This window comes from Pseudophryne corroboree, chromosome 4, assembly GCF_028390025.1.
Source record: "Pseudophryne corroboree isolate aPseCor3 chromosome 4, aPseCor3.hap2, whole genome shotgun sequence".
In the NCBI taxonomy this organism is placed as follows: Eukaryota; Metazoa; Chordata; class Amphibia; order Anura; family Myobatrachidae; genus Pseudophryne; species Pseudophryne corroboree.
The window spans coordinates 496752489-496765363 of NC_086447.1; the positions used below are offsets into that span (position 1 = coordinate 496752489).

At 46.8% G+C, this 12875-nt stretch overlaps 1 long non-coding RNA gene across 1 annotated transcript in view; it reads right to left on the bottom strand.

Moving 5' to 3' along the window:
- The window catches only part of LOC134911542 (uncharacterized), a 65821-nt gene that overhangs the window by 22021 nt on the left and 30925 nt on the right, over positions 1-12875 (bottom strand). The gene's annotated exons all lie outside the window — the stretch shown is intronic.

The following is a 12875-nucleotide window of genomic DNA, read 5'->3' on the forward strand; positions in this document are numbered from 1 at the left end:
GTTCTGCGCATGCCTATGCCCCTGTGGTGCATTTAAGTGGTGCGGTGTATATATAGTAGGAGGACAGTGCATAATTTTGCTGACCGCCAGTATATAATATATAGCAGTACGGTACAGTAGGCCACTGCTCTACCTACCTCTGTGTCGTCAAGTATACTATCCATCCATCCCTGTGGTGCATTTAAGTGGTGCGGTGTATATATAGTAGGAGGACAGTGCATAATTTTGCTGACCACCAGTATATAACATATAGCAGTACGGTACAGTAGGCCACTGCTCTACCTAGCTCTGTGTCGTCAAGTATACTATCCATCCATCCCTGTGGTGCACTTAAGTGGTGCGGTGTATATATAGTAGGAGGACAGTGTATAATTTTGCTGACCGCCAGTATATAACATATAGCAGTACCGTACAGTAGGCCACTGCTCTACCTACCTCTGTGTCGTCAAGTATACTATCCATCCATCCCTGTGGTGCATTAAAGTGGAGCAGTGTATATATAGTAGGAGGACAGTGCATAATTTTGCTGACCACCAGTATATAATATACAGCAGTACGGTACAGTAGGCCACTGCTCTACCTACCTCTGTGTCATCAAGTATACTATCCATTTATACCTGTGGTGCATCTTACTTGTTGTGCTGCGTATATATAGTAGGAGGACAGTGCATAATTTTGCTGACCGCCAGTATATAATATATAGCAGTACGGTACAGTAGGCCACTGCTCTACCTACCTCTGTGTTGTCAAGTATACTATCCATCCAAACCTGTGGTGCATTTAAGTGGTGCGGTGTATATATAGTAGGAGGACAGTGCATAATTTTGCTGACCGCCAGTATATAATATACAGCAGTACGGTACAGTAAGCCACTGCTCTACCTACCTCTGTGTCATCAAGTATACTATCCATTTATACCTGTGGTGCATCTTAGTTGTTGTGCTGCGTATATATAGTAGGAGGACAGTGCATAATTTTGCTGACCGCCAGTATATAATATATAGCAGTATGGTACAGTAGGCCACTGCTCTACCTACCTCTGTGTCATCAAGTATACTATCCATCCATCCTTGTGGTGCATTTAAGTGGTGCCGTGTATATATAGTAGGAGGAGAGTGCATAATTTTGCTGACCGCCAGTATATAATATATAGCAGTACGGTACAGTAGGCCACTGCTCTACCTACCTCTGTGTCGTCAAGTATAATATACATCCATACCTGTGGTGCATTTAAGTGGTGCGGTGTATATATAGTAGGAGGACAGTGCATAATTTTGCTGATCGTCAGTATATAATATATAGCAGTACGGTACAGTAGGCCACTGCTCTACCTACCTCTGTATCGTCAAGTATACTATCCATCCATAACTGTGGTGCATTTTAGTTGTCGTGCGCAGTATATATAGTAGTAGGCCATTGCTATTGATATATTACTGGCATATAATTCCACACATTAAAAAAGTAGAACAAAAATGTGGAGGGTAAAATAGGGAAAGATCATGATCCACTTCCACCTCGTGCTGAAGCTGCTGCCACTAGTCATGGCCGAGATGATGAAATGCCATCAACGTCGTCTGCCAAGGCTGATGCCCAATGTTATAGTAGAGAGCATGTAAAATACAAAATACAAAATTTCAGTAAAATGACCCACAAATCAAAATTAAAAGCGTCTGATGAGAAGCGTAAACTTGCCAATATGCCATTTACGACACGGAGTGGCAAGGATCGGCTGAGGCCCTGTCCTATGTTCATGGCTAGTGGTTCAGCTTCACATGAGAATGGAAGCACTCATCCTCCTGCTAGAAAACTTAAAAGAGTTAAGATGGCAAAAGCACAGCAAAGAACTGTTCGTTCTTCTAAATCACAAATCCCCAAGGAGAGTCCAATTGTGTCGGTTGCGATGCCTGACCTTCCCAACACTGGACGGGAAGAGGTGGCACCTTACACCATTTGCACGCGCCCTGCAAGTGCTGGAAGGAGCACCCGCAGTCCAGTTCCTGATAGTCAAATTGAAGATGTCACTGCTGGCGCTGGGGAGGAAATTGACAAGGAGGATTCTGATGGTGAGGTAGTTTGTTTAAGTCAGGCACCCGGGGAGACACCTGTTGTCCGTGGGACGAATATGGCCATTGACATGCCTAGTCAAATTACAAAAAAAATCACCTCTTCGGTGTGGAATTATTTCAATAGAAATGCGAACAACTGGTGTCAAGCCGTGTGTTGCTTTACCAAGCTGTAATAAGTAGGGGTAAGGACGTTAACCACCTAGGAACATCCTCCCTTATACGTCACCTGGAGCGCATTCATCACAAGTCATTGACAAGTTCAAAAACTTTGGGTGACAGCGGAAGCAGTCCACTGCCAACTAAATCCCTTCCTCTTGTAACCAAGCTCCTGCAAACCACACCACCAACTCCCTCAGTGTCAATTTCCTCCTTAGACAGGAAAGCCAATAGTCCTGTAGGCCATGTCACTGTCAAGTCTGACGAGTCCTCTCCTGCCTGGGATTCCTCCGATGCATCCTTGAGTGTAACGCCTACTGCTGCTGGCGCTGCTGTTGTTGCTGCTGGGAGTCGATCGTCTTCCCAGAGGGGAAGTCAGGAAGACCACTTGTACTACTTCCAGTAAGCAATTGACTGTCCAACAGTCCTTTGCGAGGAAGATGAAATATCACAGCAGTCATCCTGCTGCAAAGTGGATAACTCAGGCCTTGGCAGCCTGGGTGGTGAAAAACGTGTTTCCGGTATCCACCGTTAATTCACAGGGAACTAGAGAATTGCTTGAGGTACTGTGTCCCCGGTACTAAATACCATCTAGGTTCCATTTCTCTAGGCAGGCGATACTGAAAATGTACACAGACATCAGAAAAAGAGTCACCAGTGTCCTAAAAAATGCAGTTGTACCCAATGTCCACTTAACCACGGACATGTGGACAAGTGGAGCAGGGCAGACTCAGGACTATATGACTGTGACAGCCCACTGGGTAGATGTATTGCCTCCCGCAGAAAGAACAGCAGCGGCGGCACCAGTAGCAGCATCTCGCAAACGCCAACTCGTTCCTAGGCAGGCTATGCTTTGTATCACCGCTTTCCATAAGAGGCACACAGCTGACAACCTCTTACAGAAGCTGAGGAACATCATCGCAGAATGGCTTACCCCAATTGGACTCTCCTGGGGATTTGTGACATCGGACAACGCCACCAATATTGTGCGTGCATTACATCTGGGCAAATTCCAGCACGTCTCATGTTTTGCACATACATTGAATTTGGTGGTGCAGAATTATTTGAAAACTGACAGGGGCGTGCAAGAGATGCTGTCGGTGGCCCGAAGAATTGCGGGCCACTTTCGGCATTCAGCCACCGCGTGCTGAAGACTGAAGCACCAGCAAACACTCCTGAACCTGCCCTGCCATCATCTGAAGCAAGAAGTGGTAACGAGGTGGAATTCAACCCTCTATATGCTTCAGAGGATGGAGGGGCAGCAAAAGGCCATTCAAGCCTATACAGCTACCTACGATATAGGCAAAGGAGGGGGAATGCACCTGACTCAAGCGCAGTGGAGAATGATTTCAACGTTGTGCAAGGTTCTGCAACCCTTTGAACTTGCCACACGTGAAGTCAGTTCAGACACTGCCAGCCTGAGTCAGGTCATTCCCCTCATCAGGCTTTTGCAGAAGAAGCTGGAGAGATTGAAGGAGGAGCTAATACAGAGCGATTCCGCTAGGCATGTGGGACTTGTGGATGGAGCCCTTAATTCGCTTAACCAGGATTCACGGGTGGTCAATCTGTTGAAATCAGAGCACTACATTTTGGCCACCGTGCTCGATCCTAGATTTAAAACCTACGTTGTATCTCTCTTTCTGGTAGACACAAGTCTGCAGAGGTTCAAAGACCTGCTGATGAGAAAATTGTCAAGTCAAGCGGAACGTGACCCGTCAACAGCTCCTCCTTCACATTCTCCCGCAACTGGGGCTGCGAGGAAAAGGCTAAGAATTCCGAGCCCACCCACTGGCGGTGATGCAGGGCAGTCTGGAGCGAGTGCTGACATCTGGTCCGGACTGAAGGACCTGCCATCGATTACTGACATGTCGTCTACTGTCACTGCATATGATTCTGTCACCATTGAAAGAATGGTGGAGGATTATATGAGTGACCACATCCAAGTAGGCAGTCCGTACGAATACTGGCAGGAAAAAGAGGCAATTTGGAGGCCCTTGCACAAACTGGCTTTATTTTACCTAAGTTGCCCCCCCACCCCCCTTCAGTGTGTACTCTGAAAGAGTGTTTAGTGCAGCCGCTCACCTTGTCAGCAATCGGCGTACGAGGTTACTTCCAGAAAATGTGGAGAAGATGATGTTCATCAAAATGATTTATAATCAATTCCTCCGTGGAGACATTCACCAGCAATTGCCTCCAGAAAGTACACAGGGACCTGAGATGGTGGATTCCAGTGGGGATGAATTAAGAGGAGGGGGATGTACACAGTGAAAGGGGTGAGGAATCGGAGGATGAGGAGGAGGCGGACATCTTGCCTCTGTAGAGCCAGTTTGTGCAAGGAGAGATTGATTGCTTCTATTTTGTTGGGGGCCAAAGTCGTGTGGCAGACCCTGTCGCTGAAATGATGGGTTTGTTGAAGTGTGCATGTCCTGTTTATACAACATAAGGGTGAGTGGGAGGGCCCAAGGACAATTCCATCTTGCACCTCTTTTTTCTTTCATTTATCTTTGCATCATGTGCTGTTTGGGGACTATTTTTTGAAGTGCCATCCTGTCTGACACTGCAGTGCTACTCCTAGATGGGCCAGGTGTTTGTGTCGGCCACTTGGGTCGCTTAGCTTAGTCACACAGCTACCTCATTGCACCTCTATTTTTCTTTGCATCATGTGCTCTTTGGGGACTATTTTTTGAAGTGCCATCCTGTCTGACACTGCAGTTCCACTCCTAGATGGGCCAGGTGTTTGTGTCGGCCACTTGGGTCGCTTAGCTTAGTCACGCAGCTACCTCATTGTGCCTCTTTTTTCTCTAACGTCCTAGTGGATGCTGGGAACTCCGTAAGGACCATGGGGAGGATAGCGGGCTCCGAAGGAGGCTGGGCACTCTAGAAAGATCTTAGACTACCTGGTGTGCACTGGCTCCTCCCACTATGACCCTCCTCCAAGCCTCAGTTAGATTTCGTGCCCGGCCGAGGTTGGATGCACACTAGGGGCTCTCCTGAGCTCTTAGAAAGTTATAGTCTTAGAATTTGTTATTTTCAGTGAGACCTGCTGGCAACAGGCTCACTGCAGCGAGGGACTAAGGGGAGAAGAAGCGAACTCGCCTGCTTGCAGCCGGATTGGGCTTCTTAGGCTACTGGACACCATTAGCTCCAGAGGGATCGACCGCAGGCCCAGCCTTGATGTTCGGTCCCGGAGCCGCGCCGCCGTCCCCCTTACAGAGCCAGAAGCAAGAAGATGGTTCGGAAAATCGGCGGCATGAAGACTCTGTCTTCACCAAGGTAGCGCACAGCACTGCAGCTGTGCGCCATTGCTCCTCTCACACACTTCACACTCCGGTCATTGAGGGTGCAGGGCGCTGGGGGGGGCGCCCTGAGGCAGCAATAAAAACACCTTGGCTGGCTAAAATACCTCAATATATGGCCCCAGGGGCTATATATGAGGTAAATACCCCTGCCAGAATTCCATAAAAAACGGGAGAATAGGCCGCGAAAAAGGGGCGGAGCCTATCTCCTCAGCACACTGGCGCCATTTTTCCCTCACAGCTCGGCTGGAGGGAAGCTCCCTGGCTCTTCCCTGCAATTCTACAGTACAGTAAGAGGGAAAAGAGAGGGGGGGCATTAAAATTGGCACTGTATACAGTATATTATATAAAAGCTATTAGGGACATAACTCAGTTAGTCCCTGTATATATATAGCGCTCTGGTGTGTGCTGGCATACTCTTACTCTGTCCCCCCAAAGGGCTTTTGTGGGTCCTGTCCTCGTTTAGAGCATTCCCTGTGTGTCTGCGGTGTGTCGGTACGGCTGTGTCGACATGTTGAATGAGGAGGCTTATATGGTGACAGAACAGAGGCCGATATTTGTGATGTCGCCCCCTGTGGGGACGACACCAGAGTGGATGGATAGGTGAAAGGTATTAACCGACAGTGTCAACTCCTTACATAAAAGGGTGGATGGCGTAACAGCTGTGGGACAGCCGGCTTCGCAGCCCGCGCCTGCCCAGGCGTCTCAAAGGCCATCAGGGGCTCAAAAAACGCCCGCTCTCTCAGATGGCAGACACAGATGTCGACACGGAGTCTGACTCCAGTGTCGACAAGGTGGAGACATATACACAATCCACTAGGAACATCCGTGACGTGATCCCGGCAATAAAAAATGTGTTATACATTTCTGACTTTAACCCAAGCACCTCTAAAAATGGGTTTTAGGTTTGGGGAGAAAAAACAGGCAGTGTTTTGTTCCCCCATCAGATGAATAAATGAAGTGTGTGAAAGCGTGGGTTCCCCCGTTAAGAAACTGGTAATTTATAAAAAGTTACTGATGGCGTACCCTTTCCCGCCAGGTGGATAAGTTACGCTGGGAGATATCCCCTAGGGTGGATAAGGCGCTCACACGTTTGTCAAAAAAGGTGGCACTGCCGTCTTAGGATACGGCCACTTTAATAGGTACCTGTTGATAAAAAACAGGAGGCTATCCTGAAGTCTGTATTTACACACTCAGGTACTAGACTGAGACCTGCAGATAGTGCTGCTGCAGCGTGGTCGGTGACCCTGTCAAACAGGGATACTAGTTGGCAAACATAAAAACATATTAAAGACGTCGTCTTATATATGGGGGATGCACAGAGGGATATTTTGCCGACTGGCATCCAAAATAAATGTAATGTCCATTCTGTCAGGAGGGTATTAGAGACCTGTCACTGGACAGGTGATGCTGACTTAAAAAGCGCATAGAGAGCCTTATAATGGTGAGGAATTATTTGGGGATGGTCTCTGGGACCTCGTATCCACAGCAACTGCTGGGAAGAAATAATTTTACCTCAGGTTTCCTCACAGACAAAGGTACAGTCCTTTCGGCTTCAGAAAAGCAAGCGGGTCAAATGGCGCTTCCTTTCTGTACAGAGACAAGGGTAGAGGGAAAAAAGCTGCACCAGTCAGCCTGTTCCCAGAATCAAGATTCTTCCCCCGCCTCCTGTGAGGCCACACCATGACGCGGGTGCTCCACAGGTGTAGCCAGGTACGGTGGGGGGCCGTCTAAAAAATTTCAGCAATTAGTGGGCTCGCTCACAGGTGGATCCCTGTTTCTTTCAAGTAGTATTTCAGGGGTACAAGCTGGAATTCGAGATGTCTCCCCCCAGCCGTTTCCTAAAATATGCCTTGCTGACAACTCCCTCAGGCAGGGAGGCTGTGCTAGAGGCAATTAATAAGCGGTATTCCCAGCAGGTAATACTCAAGGTGCCCCTACTTCAACAAGGACGGGGTTACTATTCCACACGGGTTGGGGTACCGAAACCGCATGGTTCGGTGTGACCCATTTTATATTTAAAATCCTTGAACACAAAAATTCAAGTTCAAGATGGAATCGCTCAGGGCGGTTATTCCAAGCCTGGACGGGGGGGATTACATGGTATCCTGGGACATCAAGGATGCTTACCTGCATGTTCCCATTTACCATCCTCGCCAGGAGTACCTCAGATTTGTGGTACAGGATTACCATTACCAAGTCCAGACACTGCCGTTTGGACTGTACATGGCACCGAGGGTGTTTTATCAAGGTAATGGCCGAAATGTTGATACTCCTTTAAAAAAAAGGGAGTTGTAATTATCCCGTACTTGGACAATCTCGTTATAAGGGCGAGGTCCAAGGAGCAGTTGGTAGTCGGGGTAGCACTATTTTGGAAAGTGCTACAACAGCATGGTTGGATTCTAAACAGTCCAAAGTCACAGCTGGTTCCTATGACACGTCTACTGTTCCTGGGGATGGTTCTGAACATAAACCAGAAATAGTGTTTCTCCCGGAGGAGAAAGCCAAGGAGTTGTCATCTCTAGTCTGAGACCTCCTGAAGCCAAAATAGGTAGCGGTGCATCATTGCACGCGAGTCCTGGGAAAAATGGTAGCTTCCTACGAAGCAATCCCATTAGGCAGGTTCCATACAAGAACTTTTCAGAGGGACCTGTTGGACAAGTGGTCCGGATCGCATCTTCCGATGCATAGGCTGATAACCCTGTCTCCAAGGACCAGGGTATCTCTACTGTGGTGGCTGCAGAGTGCCCATCTTCAAGAGGGCCGCAGGTTCGGCATACAGGACTAGGTCCTAGTGACCATGGATTCCAGCCTTTGAGGCTGGGAGGCAGTCACACAGGGAAGAAATTTTCCAGGGACTTTGGTCAAGTCAGGTTATTTCCCTACACATAAATATTCTGGACCTGAGGGCCATTTACAATGCCCTGAGGCCGGCAAGGCCTTTGCTTCAAAACCAGCCGGTACTGATCCAATCAGACAACATCACGGCAGTCGCCCATGTAAACCAACAGGGCGGCACAAGAAGCAGGATGGCGATGGCAGAAGCCACAAGGATTCTCCGATAGGCGGAAAATCATGTGTTAGCACTGTCAGCAGTGTTCATTCCCGGAGTGGACAACTGGGAAGCAGATCTTCTCAACAGACACGACCTCCACCCGGGAGAATGGGGACTTCCTCCAGAAGTCTTCCAATAGGATTGTACACCATTGGGAAAGGCCACAGGTGGACATGATGGCGTCCCGCCTCAACAAAAAGCTATAAAAGATATTGCACCGGGTCAAGGGACCCTCAGGCGATAGCTATGGACGCTCTGGTAACACCGTGGGTGTACCAGTCGGTTTATGTGTTCTCCCCTCTGCCTCTCATACCAAAGGTACTGAGAATAATAAGAAGGCGAGGAGTAAGAACGATACTCGTGGATGGCCAAGAAGAGCTTGGCACCCAGAACTTCAAGAATTTATATCAGAGGACCCATGGCCTCTGCCACTCAGACAGGACCTGCGGCAGCAGGGGCCCTGTCTGTTCCAAGACTTACCGCGGCTGCGTTTGTCGGCATGGCGGTTGAACGCCGGATCCTGAAGGAAAAGGGCATTCCGGAGGAAGTCATTCCTACGCTTACTAAAGCCAGGAAAGAGGTTACAACAACTCATTATCACCGCATATGGCGAAAATATGTTGCATGGTGTGAGGCCGAAAGGGCCCCAACAGAGGAATTTCAACTAGGTCGATTTCTGCATTTCCTGCAAGCAGGAGTGACTATGGGCCTTAAATTGGGTTCCATTAAGGTACAGATCTCGGCTCTGTCGATTTTCTTTCAAAAAGAACTAGCTTCAGTACCTGAAGTTCAGACATTTATAAAAGGAGTGCTGCAGAGTCAGCCCCCGTTTGTGCCTCCTGTGGCACCTTGGGATCTCAACGTGGTGTTGAGTTTCTTAAAATCACATTGGTTTGAACCACTAAAAACCGTGGATCTGAAATATCTCACGTGGAAGGTGGTTATGTTATTGGCCTTGGCTTCTGCCAGGCGAGTATCAAAGTTGGCGGCTTTGTCTTGTAAAAGCCCTTATTTGATTTTCCATATGGATAGGGCAGAATTGAGGACTCATCCCCAGTTTCTCCCAAAGGTGGTGTCAGCGTTTCACCTGAACCAGCCTATTGTGGTGCCTAGGCTACTAGGGACTTGGAGGACTCCAAGTTGCTAGACGTTGTCAGGGCACTGAAAATATATGTTTCCAGAACGGCTAGAGTCAGAAAATCTGACTCGCTGTTTATCCTATATGCACCTAACAAGCTGGGTGCTCCTGCTTCTAAGCAGACTATTGCTCGTTGGATTTGTAGTACAATTCAGCTTGCACATACTGTGGCAGGCCTGCCACAGCCAAAATCTGTCAATGCCCATTCCACAAGGAAGGTGGGCTCATCTTGGGCGGCTGCCCGAGAGGTCTCGGCTTTACAACTTTGCCGAGCAGCTACTTGGTCAGGGGCAAACACGTTTGCAAAATTCTACAAATTTGATACCCTGGCTGAGGAGGACCTGGAGTTCTCTCATTCAGTGCTGCAGAGTCATCCGCACTCTCCCGCCCGTTTGGGAGCTTTGGTATAATCCCCATGGTCCTTACGGAGTTCCCAGCATCCACTAGGACGTTAGAGAAAATAAGAATTTACTCACCGGTAATTCTATTTCTCGTAGTCCGTAGTGGATGCTGGGCGCCCATCCCAAGTGCGGTTTATCTGCAATACTTGTACATAGTTATTATTAACTAAATCGGGTTATTGTTGGGCCATCTGTTGAGAGGCTCTATTGTTTCATACTGTTAACTGTGTTTCATATCACGAGTTGTACGGTGTGATTGGTGTGGCTGGTATGAGTCTTACCCGGGATTCAAAATCCTTCCTTATTGTGTACGCTCGTCCGGGCACAGTACCTAACTGAGGCTTGGAGGAGGGTCATAGTGGGAGGAGCCAGTGCACACCAGGTAGTCTAAGATCTTTCTAGAGTGCCCAGCCTCCTTCGGAGCCCGTTATCCTCCCCATGGTCCTTACGGAGTTCCCAGCATCCACTACGGACTACGAGAAATAGAATTACCGGTGAGTAAATTCTTATTTTTCTTTGCATCATGTGCTGTTTGGGGACTATTTTTTTAATCTGCCATCCTGTCTGACACTGTAGTGCCACTCCTAGATGGGCCAGGTGTTTGTGTCGGCCACTTGGGTCACTTAGCTTAGTCACACAGCTACCTCATTGCGCCTCTTTTTTTCTTTGCATCATGTGCTGTTTGGGGACTATTTTTTTAATCTGCCATCCTGTCTGACACTGCAGTGCCACTCCTAGATGGGCCAGGTGTTTGTGTCGGCCACTTGGGTCGCTTAGAGCGACCTTGGTGCACCTCTTTTTTTCTTTGCATCATGTGCTGTTTGGGGACTATTTTTTAAATCTGCCATCCTGTCTGACACTGCAGTGCCACTCCTAGATGGGCCAGGTGTTTGTGTCGGCCACTTGGGTCGCTTAGCTTAGTCACACAGCTACCTCATTGCGCCTCTTTTTTTTCTTTGCATCATGTGCTGTTTGGGGACTATTTTTTTAATCTGCCATCCTGTGTGACACTGCAGTGCCTCTCCTAGATGGGCCAGGTGTTTGTGTCGGCCACTTGGGTCGCTTAGCTTAGTCATCCAGCGACCTCGGTGCAAATTTTAGGACTAAAAATAATATTGTGAGGTGTGAGGTGTTCAGAATAGACTGGAAATGAGTGGAAATTATGGTTATTGAGGTTAATAATATTATGGGATCAAAATGACCCCCAAATTCTATGATTTAAGCTGTTTTTTAGGGGTTTTTGTAAAAAAAACACCCGAATCCAAAATACAACCGAGTCCGACAAAAAAAATTCAGGGAGATTTTGCCAAAACGCGTCCGAATCCAAAACACGGCCGTGGAACCGAATCCAAAACCAAAACACAAAACCCGAAAAATGTCTGGTGTCTAATTTCCAATAAGACAAGGTTAAAAATGTTCCTTAATAGTAAATCAGCTGTGCCTTAAGTGTACAACAGCAAATTGTGACTGTTGCTATTATCCAAAAGTGATAATCAAATATGCATACCAAACATAGGAAGAATATCAGCTTGTAGTTGTATCTTTACACAGAGTCTTCCTAATAGCCTCCTCCTCACACAATTGCTCAAACGTTGTATATTATTTCACATAGGCAGAGGATCGAGACAGTGTATCAATGAAGTGCACTTCATAATATAAAGTGACTCTGCGCTTGCATGCAAAAAACTGCTAAGGTGCTTAATGTGCAAAAAAGTTTGTGAACGCCACCTTGTGGTAATATTCTATTCACCAAATAGGAATCATGAAAAATATTCACAATCTAGGTAATAAAGCTCTGAAGTATCACTCACTTTTTAGAATATCATGTGTCTAGATGGATTCTTCAAAGCTGTCCATAACACAGTGAACCTTAAAACAAAAAAACTTCCAACAGGGAAGAGAGCTTCTGATAGTGTAATATCGTTCTTTTATATAACACATTTATTTCACTTTACATAACAGAACATTAAAATGGACACGTACAATTTAAAAAAGAACATATAAGTTTATCTGATTAATACATGGCAGAGCGGAGTACCAGCGGTAAGTTCCCAATGCGATTCATCCCTTTACGTATACCGGGACATCCTCAGGGGTCAGTAATGGTAAGCCATGCACTCCCAAGGTAGTTATAGGTACTAAGAGGACTCAATGGAAGACTGTTTAGCAGCTGGTGTCCAGAAATGCGGATTGTGCATGTGCAAGAGCTACGATAATATTGCGGGACTGTGGCTAGTGGTGTGGAACTACACAACACCTTTGCGCACGTGCATCCAGCGGTATGGATCGTGCATGTGCAGGAAAATTAAGTATCGCGGGACCGCGGCAGTGATGTACAACTACAGAGCCCCTTTGCGCAAGCACGAAAATCTCCCGGTCTCACGTTGCTTGAGTTCATAGGTCCGGTGCAATGTATTGCGGTAGCCATCTTGAAGTGGTGTATTATACTAGTAGTCTGCAGTGCCCATTTTTGATTGGTCCAACAAAAACATAAAATAACCTTTAAAAGACTGTAGGCTTTCCATATAAATGGCTTTCTCCATATAAATATAAACAGGGTTACATATAATTGGATAATTTAAAATATGTATGTATATATATATATATATATATATATATAAAAGGTCTTTTTATAATAAATCTTACCAATTCATATTATTATTAAAATATACATATAAAAAGTATATAGTTATTTACATATAAAGTGCAAATGAAGAGATTTAGAAGAGATTTATAAAAAAGGGGCTAACTCGTAATATTCAT